At 41.7% G+C, this 16,890-nt stretch overlaps 1 protein-coding gene and 1 long non-coding RNA gene across 3 annotated transcripts in view; one reads left to right on the top strand and one right to left on the bottom strand.

The window, feature by feature from the left end:
• The window catches only part of PTPRN2 (protein tyrosine phosphatase receptor type N2), a 940,168-nt gene that overhangs the window by 794,673 nt on the left and 128,605 nt on the right, over positions 1–16,890 (top strand). The window lies entirely within an intron of this gene.
• LOC120397597 lies at positions 5,572–6,857 on the bottom strand. Its single transcript, XR_005593886.1, has 3 exons — positions 6,720–6,857; positions 5,784–5,838; positions 5,572–5,665 (listed from the first exon to the last, which is right to left on the bottom strand). It is a non-coding gene; the product is annotated as an uncharacterized LOC120397597 (long non-coding RNA).

The raw sequence follows: 16,890 nt of genomic DNA, 5'->3' as shown, positions 1-16,890 counted from the left end.
GTGTTCTTCTGCTGTCTAGCAAATAATTGCACATGCTGAAATTTGAGTTATTTTTTTTCTTTTAAAATAGCCTAGAATTACTAGCCTTGAATTACATACAAAAGCCTACATTAATGGAACATTAAGATTGCAAAATGAGGTACTCAAAAGTCAGGAAAATGCCAGAATTAAAGTTCATCTTCAGATCATATTTGGGAGGTTTTCTTCACAACTATGAGGGCTAGAAACTTACTTTAAAGAAAATGTAGGCTTAGATTCTGCAGAATCTGAGTATGTAATGCAGGCCATAGAAATACATCAAGCAGGTTGAATGTTTGACATACCTGTCATTAATTACATGATCACATACTATTATTTGGTGCAGGACCCTATATCATACAGTGTACAAGTTGGACAAAGCTCAGTAACGGAGACTGCTGTTCAATATTTACCTTTATCTTCAACATTAATTGTATTACCTCCTGACTCGCACACTGTACATCAGTAGTCACCAACTGGTAGATTGCATCAATCGTGGAGCCTCTGACAGTCGATCTCAGTCTCAGTCACTGAGACTAAGATCCACTGTCAGAGGCTCCACGATTGACCAGTCAATCACGATAGGGTTGTCAACTGTCCTACAGCCAAACTGGTAGATCGGCCACTAACAGTCCAGCGGCACAATGGGGCGAAGGCAGGCTCCTTGCCTTACCTGGCCCTGTGCCACTCCCGGAAACGGCCAGCATGTCCGGCAGTGGCTCCTGAGGGGGAAGGGCAGGGGGTCTCTGCGTGCTGCCCTCACCTGCAGTCACCGCCCCCTTAGCTCCCATTGGCCAGGAACAGGGAATTGTGGCCAATGGGAGCTGAGGGAGCAGTGCCTGCAGGTAAGAGCAGTGCACAGAGCCACCTGCTCGTCCCCCCCCGAACCACTGCCAGACATACTGGCCACTTCCAGGAGCAGCGCAGGGCCAGGGCAGGCAGGGAGCCTGCCTTAGCCCTGTTGCACCACTGCCCAGAAGCCACCTAAGGTAAATGGCGCCCGGCCAGAGCCTGCAGCCTGAACCTCTCCCATACCTCAACCCCCTGCCCCAGTCCTGAACCCCCTCCTGCACCCTAACGCCTAGCCCAAGCCCAGTGAAAGTGAGTGAGGGTGGGGGAGAGTGAGCGATGGAGGGAAGGGGGATGGAATGAGCGGGGCAGGGCCTCGGAGAAGGGGTGGGGCAGGGGCATGACCTTGGGGGAAAGGGCAGGGCACAGGCCAGGCAACGGTATTTGTGTTTGTGTGATTACTGTTATTTCTACATTTTCTTTTAGGTAGATCCTGGGTTGCACTTAAATTCAAAAAGTGATCTTGTGCTTAAAAAGGTTGGAGACCACTCCTGTACATCATCCAGTCTCTGCACTAAAAGAGTTTGGAGCTCCTTTGTGCCACTGTCTCATTCACTCTTTACCTTTCAGTGTCTGTAGAGAATGTGGCAGGGGTGTGTCAAACTTCAAATTCATTCACTACACATCCTTACCTTGTTTCCTGTCCAGCCTACAGACTGAACTAGGTAGGGGTCCTGCACAAAAATATCATGGAATTAAAGACTCAGTGGTAGTACACACACACAAAGGAACAGAGTTAAAAGGCTGCATGGGACAAAAGTTGAGTTGTCTTCCTGCGCCTGCAGACAGCCTGAAATGATGATTCTGGGTGGTGTGAACTCCCACTGCCCTGCTACATTTATCACTTTGGGATGCTGTTTCAAAATCCCATTTTAATATTAAACATTAACTATTTCACTGTTCAGCATTTTAGTAGATGGAAAGGAGAAGAAGAGAAGCCCATGTTGATGGAAACTGAAAATTGCTGCTGGGCAAGAAATGCAAAAGAAAGACAAAGACAGGGGAGAGGGAGAGAAACAGAAAAAAGAGTATAGGGAAGGAAAAGAAAGAAAGGGCAGAAACAGAGGACATGTATGCAGGAGCATATTTTCTCACTGACTGACATTAAATGTGTCAATAATACACTTGACAAAAATTAAATACTGCAGTAATAATAACGAAGTAACAGCCATGTCATGCCTTGATCTTTCTGGGCAAGAAATGCAAAAAGAAATTCTGCAGTCCTCCCATTGACATGGATGGATGTTCTGGTGTAGATGGAGTGTAGTATGTAGTCCTCAATGTTTGCTCCAGGCCACAGACCATAATTAAAAATAGAATTTGGCTCTCACCACAGAAGGAGCATGACATCCCTGAGCTATTTTAATGTGCCTTAGACATGCCCGTGCCCTCTGGGGTGGGTGGGTACCTTCTTCTCTGGGAATAGCAGAAAGGTGGCATATAGCACTACTGCAGTGGGTCTACACTAGTTCTACGCCTTACGCACAAGGACAATCCTTGGGGAGCTGGTTAAGCCAGGTTTACAATTAGTTTGCATTCACCAGACCATTGCAAAACAACCGGGGGCTGGGCAGGATTTAGCCCAATATCCATGTATGATACAAATTGTTATAGAGATGCATAGTTTTTCCCTTGTCATACATATGTTGGATGTGGTTCCAAACCCTGCAATTTCAAGATGGTTTAATTTTCATATAATGTTAATCATAGTTTTTATGTAGGTCTATGTTATGTCTGGGGAAAGAAATGACTAGGAAATTTGTGCTGGATTGAACTACTAGACAGGGCACATGGTACATGTAATATACATAAACATATGCTTATATCTTTGAATTTACCCACTGGCCACATCTTCAATTTCATTTCTATACAAGAGAACAGTACCCTCTTGTACCCTTAATTAAGCCCTAAATTATTTAAAGACTTGTTAATTTTTTCAGCTGTTACTGTTTTATTCTTAACGCGCGTGTGTGTGTGTGTGTGTGTGTGTGTGTGTGTGTGTGTGTGTGTGTGTGTGTGTGTGTGTACACAACTCGAGTGCAGAGACACAGTGGGACAAATCCACATCTGTTGTAAACTGTCATAGCTCCATTGACTTCTGCGCCAGAGAGAAACTATACGATAATGGGAAGTGGAATACAGATTTTTTGTTTGTAGTGATCCGTGTTACTAATGAGTGGCCCAGTGGCAAGTCAGTGGGAGTAATGGGTGTAGAACTGGACCCCAAGTCGGGATTTCTTATTGGTCTCTAATTGCATTTTTTTAATAGATGGAAGGAAGTGAGAGTGAGGAGAGTCTGATGGAGGGAGAGGGGGCATAAGGCTCCTGGTGGGAGAGGTGAGGAGACTGAATGAAGAAATTGGCACCTTTCTTGGCAATTCTCACACTTCCTCTACACATAAACAGTGCTCAGATGTGTGGTCAATAGGGAGCTCACTGCCTATATGTGATTTTTTGCACCTCTCTCAGCTAACTTTGACATCTACATGCAAAGTGCAGCTCTCCGGGGGAACTAGGTGGATTTGTCATATTCCCTGATGACTTTGAATCGATAAATCAAAGACTGGATTATGGTAATCTGGGCAAAGTTTGGCCACCCCAGTTTTCAAGTGATACATTTTGGTGTAAAACATCTGATGCTGTGTTTGTTATAAACACAATCATCAAAAAGTCTTTTTCATTTGTATTTCCTTTGTTAAAAGCATCTCACTGAGTATTTCATATCACATATCTATATCTTATTTAGCGCTGTTGATTAATCGCAGTTAACTCATAGGATTAACTCAAAAAATTAATTGTGATTGATTTCAGTTTTAATCATACTGTTAAACAATAAAATACCAATTAAAATTTATTAAATATTTTGGATATTTTTCTACATTCTCGTATCTATTGTATTCTGCGTTGTAGTTGAAATCAGTCTATATTTTTTATTATAAATATTTGCACTGTAAAAATGACACAAAAGAAATAGTACTTTTCAATTCACCTCATACAAGTACTGTAGTGCAATCTCTTTGTCGTGAAAGTGCAAATGTAGATTTTTTTTACATAACTGCACTTAAAGACAAAACAATGTAAAACTTCAGAGCCTACAAGTCCACTCAGTTCTGCTTCTTGTTCAGCCAATCGTTAAGAGAATCAAGTTTGTTTACATTTACAGGAGATAATGCTGCCCTCTTCTTATTTACAATGTCATCAGAAAGTGAGAACAGGCATTTGCATGACACTTTTGTAGCCAGCATTGCAAGGTATTTACATGCCAGATATGCTAAACATTCGTATGCCTTTTCATGCTCCGGCCACCATTCCAGAGGACATGCTTCCATGCTGATGGCGCTTGTTTAAAAAAAAAAAAAGCATTAATTAAATTTGTGACTGAACTCCTTGGGGGAGAATTGTATGTCTCCTGCTCTGTTTTACCCGCATTCTGCCACATAGTATAGCAGTCTTGGATGATGACCCAACACATGTTGTTCATTTTAAGAACACTTTCACTGCTGATTTGACAAAACACAAAGAAGGCACCAATGTGAAATTTCTAAAGATAGCTACAGCACTCACCCCAGGGCTTAAGAATCTGAAATGCCGGCCAAAATCTGAGAGGGACGAGGTGTAGTGCATGCTTTTGGAAGTCTTAAAAGAGCAACATTCCGATGCAGAAACTACAGAACCCGAACCACCAAAAATGAAAATCAATCTTCTGCTGGTGACATCTGACTCAGATAATGAAAATGAACATGCCTCAGTCCGCACTGCTTTGGATTATTATCAAGCAGAACCTGTCATCAGCATGGACAGTGGTCCCCAGGAACAGTGGTTGAAACATGAAAGGACATATGAATCTTTAGCGCATCTGGCACATAAATATCTTGCGGTGCTGGCTATAACAGTGCCATGAGAATGCCGGTTCTCACTTTCAGGTAACATTGTAAACAAGAAGCAGGCAGCATTATCTCCTGCAAATGTAAACAAACTTGTTTGTCTGAGCGAGTGGCTGAACAAGAAATAGGATGAGTGTACTTGCGGGCTCTAAAATTTTACATTGTTTTATTTTTGAATGCAGGTTTTTGGTACATAATTCTACATTTGTAAGTTCAACTGTCATGATAAAGACATTGCACTACAATACTTGTATTAGGTGAATTGAAAAATACTATTTTTTTTACAGTGCAAATACTTGTAATCAAAAATAAATATAAAGTGAGCACTGTATATTTTGTATTCTGTGTTGTAACTGAAATCAATATATTTGAAAATGTAGAAAACATCAAAAAATATTGAAATAAATGGTATTTAATCATTGTTTAACAGTGCAATTAATTTTGTTAATCACGATTAATTTTGTTAGTCATTTGACAGCCCAAATTGTAACTGATCTCACATGGGACAAATAGCTCTCTCTGCTGGAGTCTGGATGTACATCTCTCTGCACTTTGTTCTCACAAGACTGTTTTTAGCAGGCCTGTGGTCCTGCTTGCCGTTGATGTGGCCGTTCTGTTAGATTTGAGTGTTTTAAACAGTAGATATTAGAAATTAGATATTTTTATGAGAAATATCTGTCAATAGAATGAACTTGTAAAGAAACTACTCCACTTTAAAAAGTGTTAAAAACTCTAAAGATCAGGAACTTTTGGATCAGCTTGAATTCTTTCTGTGTATTTTGCCTTTGATTTATTTTTTAAAGTTATAACTCCATACCAACCTTTGCCTAATCCTCCATCTCTGCTTTTTAGGAGAAAGTGCTGACTACTTTCAGCCTTCTACCTTTGCAATCATCTCCATGATTGGAAATCTTCTGCAAAACATACATCAGAAAGCAAAACTTCTTTTAAGGCATATTACTTCAATGATACTTTTCACTGCAAATTTTTTCAGCCTCAAAAATTCCTGGCAGCATGCCAGTATTCCTGTACCTTCTTGAAAGTTGAGTTTTCTTTCATGGGATCCTTCCTTTTTCTCAATGTAATTCTGCTGAAACAGGACTCAGTATCATAATAATAATTAAAACTGGTCAATTGTTTTTCAAATAGACATCTTTCACTGGGAAAAATGGCTTTTTAAAAAAAAATGGAAGTGTTTAACAATTCTTTTTTAAAATTCTTTACAAATACCATGATGACAATTTATGGAAATATTTTTTATTTTTGTCATTTCTTATTTTAATAGATTCTAATAATTCTAACAATCATTAATTCTATTAATTAATCCATTAAATTTGATTAATTATAATAAATTCTTGTTTCAATTCACCTGTGTTCAGAGGGCCAGAACAAGTCCTATGCACCAAAGAAGTCCAACTTAAGGCCCAATTTGCAGGCTTAAAATGTGGCTAAAGTATTTCATGATATTTGTCTTGACCTTCTGGAAATTAATGAACTTTACCCACAACATAAGCAGTGTGTTGTAGGATGTGATTACAAAGGATGACGGGATGTTGCAGCAAAGAATTTGAGATGACAGACTAGGCCTTGAATATGGAAAGGTTGAAAAACTTTGACTTATTGGAATATAAAAGATTAATATAATTAGTGACTACCTCACACTAAAGATACATACCAGATGGGCTACAGAGTTGTAGACAATATTATAAATCCCAAGTTTTAACTTAGCAAAGAGGAAGCAAAAGGATTGAAAAATGTACATAAAAATCTTTGAAAGAAGTAATGACTAAGTAAAACAAAACCTTAAAACAAGGCTGTACATGTCATTTTCTCAGCAGTGTCTTTTTCATTTGCACAAAGAAGTAAAGACTAGAATGTTGCTATTATTGATATTGCTATAAATAAAATTTTAAAAGCTTTCAGTACATTAATGATTTTAAACAATGGAATATTTTAAGGCACAATTACCTTTTGTAGTGGAATGGGGCCCAATCAGACCCTTTGTTCCCATAAGCAGAGAGTACAGTAAATCCAAGCATGTGTGGCCTGCAAGAGTTTAAGCTTAAGAGTTTGCTGCATCATTGGCCCCTGCTCCCAACCACTCAGTTATCCCAGTAGAGGATGGTGCATCATAAGGTTCTGGATTCATGACTTAGGATGGGGGTATCATTGTGACACCAACCCTGCAGAACTTCACTGAGTATGTTAAGGCTGATCTTAACATCTACCCTGAATTCTGGGTCCAGCAGCCTGCTGGGTAGCCCATGGAAGCATGACCCAAGAGCCCTGTTGACAGGATCAGAGAGGGGCTGGGAGGATCAGTATAAATAGCTCTGGCCGTCATGGATTCCTCATTATCTGTGCAGATCTTAAGAGGACTGGCTGTTTTTGTGAGCTGGATCCCATTCTAATTCATAATAAGGAGAGAAACCGAACTCACACTAGAAGGTTATATAGGAAACTCCATAAAGGGAACCTCAAAGAGTTTCTTCAGACCTGCATGGAAGTAGCCCACTATGGGGATGGTGTGACCCATCATTATTACTGGCAATTTTAAACTTGAACTGGTCAAGATACTTGTGGATGTACCATGTGCATAATATGGACAATTTCTGAACCTGTGATTAACATAGTTTCTTTTCTGTCAGAATACTGTTCAGATTTTTCCACACAGGTACATACATAGATGCTGGAACTATGGGTGCTGAGGTTGCTGCTCCACCTCCTGGCTTGAAGTGGCTTCTGTCATACACAAGATTTACAGTTTGGTTCAATGGCTCTCAGCACCCCCATCATAAAAATTGTTCTAGCACCCCTGGGTACATGCCGTTCCCACTGAGGTCAATTGGTGCCCTGGGCAGAAAGTGGCCTTGTTTAAATGCCAGCTGCATCAAGGACCTGGTTACAAATAACAAGAATATAGATACAAAAAGCTATTATATTCTTGTCATATTAACAAACATTTATTAGCAAATGATGGGAAGTCCTTTACATTTAATATTATCCCTTGTGATTATCCATTTTCCAAAAACAAGGGATTAAAAAAAATCCACTTACAATCTCTAACTTCTCTGGTATCCTGAGTTTCCTTATTCATCAGCCCAAAAGTTTAAAAAAACCAATACAGTGTTGTTGTTAGGAAAAAAAGAAGGTCTGACAAGAAGGTCTGCTTCGTGTGAGGGGCCTTGTTTAGCAGGAACTTCAGGCTCTGTCCGCACTTACAGTCACTTAAAGTATCTTACCAATCTTTGGCATTGCCCCTACATTCCTTGCATTCCTAAAACTCCTCAAGTTTATAGGAGTTTTGAGTCTGATAGGAATGCAGAATCTGTCCCCTCGTCCTGCTGTTTCAAAGACCAGTGTTTCCTCGTTTATGGAGCCCTCGCTTCAGTTGGTGTAAATAAGCATAGCTCCATTGACTTTGGCTCTATTAAAATCAGTGGGACATCAATGGCAATCAGATCAGCCACCAAGTGAGCAGTCATAGCTAAAAGACTGGGACAAATCTTCATCTGATGTAAATTGGCATACCCCCAGGTGGAAATCAGTAGCTCCATAGACGTGTCATTCATTTTAATGGAATTTGGACTGGACGGGTCCTTGCTTTGAAGCTACTTGTAAAAATCTACAGTGTGTGTGGGTGTGTATGTGTGCGCGCACTGAAGTGTGTAGGGGATTTAAAGTGTACTGTGGACACCTCTCACATTAATATTCCCCCTGTCCATGGGGTCCACAGGTGCAAACAAAAAGCACAGGTTTAACCAATGGGACTGAGATATATTCATCTTAACTGCTCTCATACCATTGTTATAACATGTATCAAGGTTTTAGAACTCCTAGTTGTATAGTTAGGTAAGGTTACCTTGCCCCCTTGATAGCCAGAAAAGGGAGAAAGTTTTAAAAGTCCCTCAAGACTTGTGCTACTGGCAAAAGGAAAGAACCTTCCTGAAAGATACCAAGTCTCTTCCTGTCTTTCTCTGTTTTCCTTTCTACTTGGGTTTGGAGTCTTCTTTATTTTGAAGTGTTATCTTCAGAAAACTAGCTATATTAAAAAGAGCACAATTTTATGTGACATATCTGCTTGCTTTACTGGCAAAGGGTTTTTCGGGGGGTGGTGGTGGACTCAGGACCTAAAATAAAGTTTTGTTCTTGTTAGAGACAATGCAGCAGTGGCCCCATCAACAAAATTGTCAGTTAAAGTTCTGTTCTGGGATCTTTATTACTGGCGATATTGCTAATACTTTGCAATCTTCCAAAATATGAATGTGGGTCTCGATGTAGAACCAAGACCCAAGTGAGGAACACTTAGACAGTTAGACTATTAATTATAAATCTTAGATAAGATGGACTACAGGTGGTCTACAGAGCACTGGTTGGTCTCATGGTGTTATCTACTCCTGCTTATTTCCAGTTGCTAAACTGCTTTATAAAACAGATAAAAATGCATTCAAGTCTATTCTAATGTTACTTTTTCATACTAAGAAATTGCTGTACTTGCCACAAGGATGCTCTATGCAACTATTAGTGGAGGGAAGGTATACCAAATCTCCATATTAAAATATGGACCACACGATGAAGTTTAAGAACCCCTGTTCTAGTGCATATAATTATTTCTAGAAACTCTTTTAATAGTTAAATTAATAATGCAAATAATTTAAAACCAATACAATCATGCTAGCATAAGATTCACATAGGGTAGAGGTAAATTTAGGTCAGTAATGAAGAACAATTCTCTCTACTGTAAACTTATCTCGGCAAGTGACTGTACTTTGCCTCTCAAAATCAGATAATGATGAACCAGAAAGAGTGGTAATGATGTAAGACACAGAAAGAACACATCTTGATTTGCAAATTTCAGACTGAATTTGCAGTGTTGGCTGTTAGAAACATATTTTTTCATTTGTAAGCCTAACAAGTTTATTTGGAAGTCCGGAAGAGAATAAATATTGAACCACACAGTATAATTTTAAGTAACATTTTATTACTATGATAGTCCTTTAATAGAAGTTATGTGTTAAGCCATAGAATACTGGTACTTAGCATCTGCCTTCATTCTTTGCAGTTACATTACTTCCATACTATGTACAAATATTTTCCAAATATATCCTAATAAGTTTGGAGTTTCAATGACAGACATGTTCAGTTGTAACACAAAAGAACAACACAAAATTATTTATCTACACTTTCCCCTCCAAATTTCACTGCTGAACAGGTTCTGGGCAGGGTTTTTTTGTTTGTTTTGATTTGTTTTTTTTTTAATAAAGCTAAATCAGACTTTCAATATATTGAAGTTTAAAGTCACATTTTGAAACTTAAGCACACTTTTTAAATTTAAATATCTTTTATTTTTAATTTAAATTTGTGAGTTTAAAGCTAATTATTATGTAATTACAATTTCAGATATATGAACATTTTCTTGGAATACTGATCCTCCTACCATAAGACTTGATCTTACAAACACTTATTGTTGCGTGTTCTGATTAGTCCCATTGACTTATAAAGAACTACCCGAGAGGGAGTGTGTGCAGGATTGGGCCTGAAATTACAAAAGAATTCAAACTGGGTTGAAAGCTTATAAATGGCATATTATTATAACATCCACCATGACCCCTAATTATGCAGTAAATGAGTATTTGTATGCATTTCTTATATTCCATTCTGTCTCCAATTAATAATACTGCATAGCCATTTGTAGGAGAGAATCGCTCTTGAACTGTTCACTTTCCATTTTTCTTGTGAGCATCGCCACTACTAACAAGACCACCGCATTGTCTTACCATGTGGCCTTGCTCCTGAAAGGTGATCAGATGCAGGTCTAAGGCATTATGCTGTCTTTTATTAGGCTGAATATTTAAAGCATGATCTAGCAGTTTACCTTGGATTTTTTTTCTGTGGATCTGTTCCCATTATACATAATGGATCAAAGATAGCCAATGGGCTTTTTGTGCTTATTTTTGAAAAGCATGATACAAAACACGCAAACAACATCAACAAAAAAGAGAACCTGCACTTGTTTAAAAATATCTATAAAGGCAGCAAGGTTTATACCACTGACCATCTCTACAAACTATTTATTATCATAATGCTGCTTTCAAAGGGACAGTGTCAATGTGCTTTAGCGTTGACTTGGCCTTTTTCAGGCAGGCTGATTTCAGTCTTCGCTAAGGAAAAAAATGTTCTCATCTTTTAATGTTTTAAAAACAAACAAACAAAAACCCCAATGTGAACACAGTTTTTGAGAGTGAACTAATCATTATTGAAATTTGTATCCAAGTTTGTTTGCTCAGATGAAGCCATAAAAGCTGTTTTGTTTGTTGAAATTATATTAATTCCATTAAATTAAAAGGGCAGGGGGTGTAAAATAGCCTCTTAATGATTTTTTTAACTGTTTCTGAAGTAGAATATCCAGGTTGAACTGAGTGGATTGTTTGAAAAACATAAAATAGATTAATTAGATTCAAAGTTTAGCCAAAATCAAATCATATTTTTAATGTTAAGGTAAGAGCTCTGGAGTTTGTTGGGTATGGGAAGTGTCTTTGTGCAGCTCTTCAAAGCACAAGGGAAAAGAAGAGAGATACTTTTTGTTCTACTAGTATAGTGTCTAAAATTCACTAAATTATGGTGCTTAAAAGTGTGAATTAAAAACTAATCCTAGGAACATAATTTGGAAATGGACTTTTCTCTCCTGGAGACTTAATGTTTTAATTCCAGAGAGTATCTATCTTCGTCTTAGCATGTACATGTGTCAAAGTAAGGTAAACATTACTTACTTTGAAGAATTGAGTTGTACATGATGCATAGGAAGCTGAAACAAATATTTGGAAGAGAATTTTTGTTCCTGGGAATGAATGAAATTCAACTTTGATTCATCCTAAAATCCTCAGGGACAGAAAATATCTTTGAAAAGCCTATGCAGCATACTAGGATTTGCATTTAAATAACAAGGCTCCAAAGAATGTTAGACAAAACTTTTAAATAAAGATAGAGCATCATTTATTTTCATTTGTTGTTTTGTTAATGCACTATCAGACTTCCTTTAGGGAGAGAGAAGTTTACTTAATACAAAACCTCATGTGTGCATTTTCACTAGTATATAATAAAATCTAAAATATAGCATTGTAATGAGATTTATGGTAATAGAAGTCATGAAAAGTTAAGAAACATTTTAATGAAATTTTAAAAATATAGTAATCAACTATTAATATTATGGAATGTTAGATGTTGCTGTTTCTAAACATAATTTTTTGTTCTGTAACTTTAGTGGATTTATGTAACCAAAATGTTCATATTTAAATTTGAGATCCTGACTGTTTTGAATATAGAAATATTTCAAATACAGCTCTTGAATTTGAATGACTATTAGCCTGCATTACCTTTCAAAATATTAGTATTTGTTTCATTTAATAAAAATAGAGACTGTGTCTCAAATATATTTGTTTTTCACTTAGAAATTAAGTTCATTCCAGGCAAACAAGAAATAATGTTTAGTGAGAAAACTATTGCTGATGTCATTCTTTCACCTTGTTTAAAAATACATTTTCTCAGATAATTTAGTATATTTAAATCACTTCAATATCTTATATGGCAGTTCTGGGTTCCTTAAATCAAAAATGAGATTTTATCACAGAACATTAAGTTTTACAAATAACTGCTGAACATGCCTTAAAAACAGCTTTGCATCATACATGGAAATCATTTAAAACTATTTAAATTGTTTAGATAATTTATATATCATAGACTGAACATGTTTTTATTATGTTTATTATATCTGACAAAACATCGTTTTAAATGAATATTACGTTCATTATTTATTCTACATAAAAAGTATTAAATCTATATAACATACCTCTCAATTATGTTTTGCCTCATGCTTAACATTCTTCTATGTCAAAGAAATAATGGGAATCATATAAACTAGTTTATTGTGAAATTAAGTCCAAAGATGTCATTATTTGAAAAAATAAAATAATTCAAATAAATATTTTTAAGATACCCATTTCTTTCATGATACTATTACCAAGTTAATTTTGTGTTCAAATAATGTATTGTCTAATGATTCTGAAAATATGCAATATTTTTCCTACAAACAACAATTAAAGGATTTGTAAATAAGGAAAATAAGCTACAATGCTAACAGAATTCTTTATCAGTTTCTGAGACAGTTCACTAAAAGGATCAATTTGCACAACACAAATATGTCCTTTTAATGAAGTCTCTTGACAGGTCCGTTTATCTCTGAGTTTAAAAAATATAGGTTAGTGAGCCAATCGTGTATGCTATGACAATATTACCAGAACAATATAATGATAGGAGAAGACTAAAAATGTCGTGTTCAAGACACATATTAACAAAATATGAATGTGTAATGTGTGCTAAAAATGTATCTGTAGGCGATAGGTAAATGGGTTTGCATTCATCTTTGGAAATCTAAGCATTTTCCATTGTGTAGTGATGGTCAGGTTGAAATAGTCACTGTGGCTACCCTCTTGCCCTTCCTGAAAATACTATTGCCAAAAAAGTCATGTTCTGTAAATATACACAGTAACCTTACATCTAAAAATGAACGCGTGTGTGCATTCTTTCTGAAAATGGTACCCAACCTTAGTGTAGTCATCTAAAATGATACTTTTCCAAATGTCCTAGGGGTTGAAATGAACTGTCCATGTGGTGATGATAGTGCTTGTGGAGACATGGTTTGCCTTCTTATTTTGTTTGCTTTCTTTGCTTAGTGGCTAAGAGCGGATAACAATCAAGACGCTGGCTGCAGATCGCAGACTGTAGGGAGGAAGTATATGATAAGAACCACGCTCCCAATGAATTGCTCTCCTGCCATTTAGAAAGCCAGCGAAGTCCTTTGATTGTGAATCGATAATTGTACAGATATTGCTGTGTTGGTACATTACGGTAATAGCTCCTCTGTCTCGTAGATTGCACAGCAGCCAGAATTAGAGTGGAGCAGCTTGCGGCGGGAAGTGTAAGACCCCCGCTGGGGATGAGCTGTGCTGTCAGTGCTGTGCAGGCCGGGGCCGGCTTGCACATGGCATGTTCGGAGAGCGGGCTGCAGTATTTCCAGGGAGAGGCTCTGCTACCTGGGGGGAGAAGAGAGGGAGGCCGTGGCTGGCAGCTCTGCGGGCTCTCTCATGTGAAGGGGCTAAGCTGCCTTAACCCACCTCCCTGTGCCCCAGCTTTCTACCCTCACGACCCTGCTTTGGCGTGAGGGCCACGCACTCTGCCTCGCAGTCCTGCCCCACACCCCCGTCCCGGCGCGAGAGCCCAGCCTTGGAACTCCCCAGCCCGGGCGCAGGACAGACTCATGAAGGCAAAGCAAGCGACACTCCCATTGCCCTGTTGCAATTGCACTTGGCCCGTTGCTGCATGCCAGGGACTGGGGAGGAGAGCGTCCATTTCACCTTGTGGCTCTTTGAATCCTACCTTGCAACCAGGCCAACCCCAGCTTGCCCCCTCTCCCCGCTCCACACCCAGACCCTGTCTGCTTCCCTTCTCCTCCTCATCAACCCCGATCCCTTCACTGATCGAACCCAGTCTGCTTCCCTTCACCTCCCCATCAAACCCAATCCCTTCACTGATCGAACCCAGTCTGCTTCCCTTCTACTTCCCATCAAACCCGATCCCCCATTAACCGAACTCGGTCTGTTCTCCTTCCCCTCCCCCATCAACCCTGATCCCTTCACTGATCGAACCCGGTCTGGTTCCCTTCTCTTCCCCATCAAACCCAATCCCGCACTGATCGAACCCAGTCTGCTTCCCTTCTATTTCCCATCAAACCCGATCCCTTCACTGACCAAACTCAGTCTGCTTCCCTTCTACTTCCCAGCCAAACCCGATCCCCCATTAACAGAATCCGGTTGTTCTCCTTCCCCTCCCCATCAACCCCGATCCCTTCACTGCCCAAACCCGGTCTGCTTCCCTTCCCCTCCCCATCTGCCCCGATCCCTTCACTGCCCAAACCCGGTCTGCTTCCCTTCCCCTCCCCATCTGCCCCGATCCCTTCACTGCCCAAACCCGGTCTGCTTCCCTTCCCCTCCCCATCAAACCCAGTCCCTTCACTGACCGAACCGGTCTGCTTCCCTTCCGCTCCCCACCAAACCCAGTCCCTTCACTGACCGAACCCGGTCTGCTTCCCTTCCCCTCCCCACCAAACCCGATCCCTTCACTGACTAAACCTGGTCTGCTTCGCTTCTACTTCCCAGCCAAACCTGATCCCCCATTAACAGAATCCGGTCTGTTCTCCTTCCCCTCCCCCATCAAACCGATCTCCCACTGACTAAACCAGGTCTGCTTCCCTTCCCCTCCCCACAGGCACGAGTGGAAAGGTCACAGCGCGGGTGAAGGGGGTGAATGTAGCTGCTTGCGGCCCACTCCCTCCCTCTGGGGCTGTGTGGACACAGCCCTGCAAAGGGCCGGGGAAGCCAGGCGGGGGCTTCCCGGCGCAGCTCCCCGGAGCGAGGCAGCGATGCCCCGAGCTGCGCTGCCTCTGACCTCCCTCCTCCGCCTGAGCAGGGCGGCCGGGACACCCCCCCCCCAGCCCAGCTGCCTCTGCCCGGGCGGGAGGCTTGAGCGATCCTGGCCCGGGCAGGTTCTTCGTCCCGCTCCCTCCGAGGCGGTCGCTCTCCCCAGGCAGGGCACCGAGGCGTGACCCCCTCCCCGTGCAGGGCCCCGCCCCCCAGCGCCCCGCTCTTCCCGGCGGCGGGGCGGGGCGGGGCGAACCGAACCGGCCCCCGTTGCTAGGGGAGCTCGTTCCGAGCGGCATCATCGCCTTCCTGTTCTCCGCCCCCCTCCCCCCCCCCGCTCGCTGCTGGTGGCGTCATCGCCGCCTCAGCCCCACGTGCCGCAGAGAGAAGCGGAGCGACTCGCGTTTCCACAGCGCCTGGGTGGGGAGGGGGGCGCGGGGAGCCCGTGCTGGCTTCAGGGTGCGGGGTGTGTATATATTCATGTGTGTGTGAACACACGGGGGGGGCATTTGTGCTGAGGAACAGATATTGGTGCTTGTGAGTTCGGCTCCGCACAGCTGCCCAGTGTGACGGAGGGGAGGGCGGGGACAGCTCAATCGCCCTGGCTCCCCGTTCCCGAGTAATGGAAACCCTCTCTCGGGCGGGGAAGGGTTTGTCTGTTTCAGTGAGACACACGCAGCCTCGTTCAGACTGTCCCGGTGGGAGCCCTCCTTCCTCGCCCCCACCCCCCGCGAAGCGTAGCTGGGCGCGGGAGCACCCGACCCCACATCCCGAACCCGCTCTACGCGGCTGGCCTCGGGGGGCTGTGGCTGTGGGGGGAATCCTGCGATGGTTTCATTGGAAGAACTCAGGGCAGAGATTTGTGACGGTGAAGGAAGTGGGGAAAGCTCAGGATGTGCTTCCCTCTGGCTGGGGAGGCGCAGCGAAAGGAGCCTCTCGGTGGGGCTGTGCGTAGCAGGCGGGTCTCTGGCCTCTGCAGCTGGGTCCACCACGGGAGAAGGCAGCGCTACAGGGGCGGTAGGGACGAGGCCCGGCTGCCTCCTCCTGCAGCTGGGGGCCCCACGAAAGGGGGAGAGGAGGGGTCGTTAGGGAAGGACTCGCTTGGCCCTGCTTGGGCCTGCCATCTCCAGCTGTCGTAGCAAGGGGGAAACAATGGAGGAGGGGAGGCGGGAGGGGACCTTCGGGTTTCGAGAGCAGGAGAGACTAAAGAGGCCTCCCAAAGACTTGTCAGCTGCATCTGACAAGATCCCCTTTTCCCCGAGCTTCTTTCTTCTCCTGTTTGCTGCAGCTGTGGGGCTTTCAAGCGCACTCTGCAAACAGATGTTCAGTTTAACCTAGGCGTCTCCCTACTAAGCCTACTGGAGTGGAGATTAGGCCAGTAACATTTGGGGAGTGTCATTTTTTATGCTTTTGGATACCTCCCAAAAAACAGTGTAACTAGCCAAGTTGGCAGAGTACTGAGTGAACAAATAAGTTAATAGTTCTCTAAACAATATCCTTTGTCCTTTCTACAATGCCCTTTTACTGCGTGTTTGTACAGCCCCTAGCACAAGAGGGCTCCCGCCTCTAGTTATGAATAATTAAGTGCCTTTATTATTATAAATAATATAATAATTCATGTTTTATTAGGTAAGAGTTCTACAAACACACTGGCCCTAGAGTTATTT

The sequence above is a fragment of the Mauremys reevesii genome, linkage group 2 (genome assembly GCF_016161935.1).
Source record: "Mauremys reevesii isolate NIE-2019 linkage group 2, ASM1616193v1, whole genome shotgun sequence".
Taxonomy (NCBI): Eukaryota; Metazoa; Chordata; order Testudines; family Geoemydidae; genus Mauremys; species Mauremys reevesii.
This window is presented reverse-complemented; position numbering and strand designations above follow the sequence as displayed.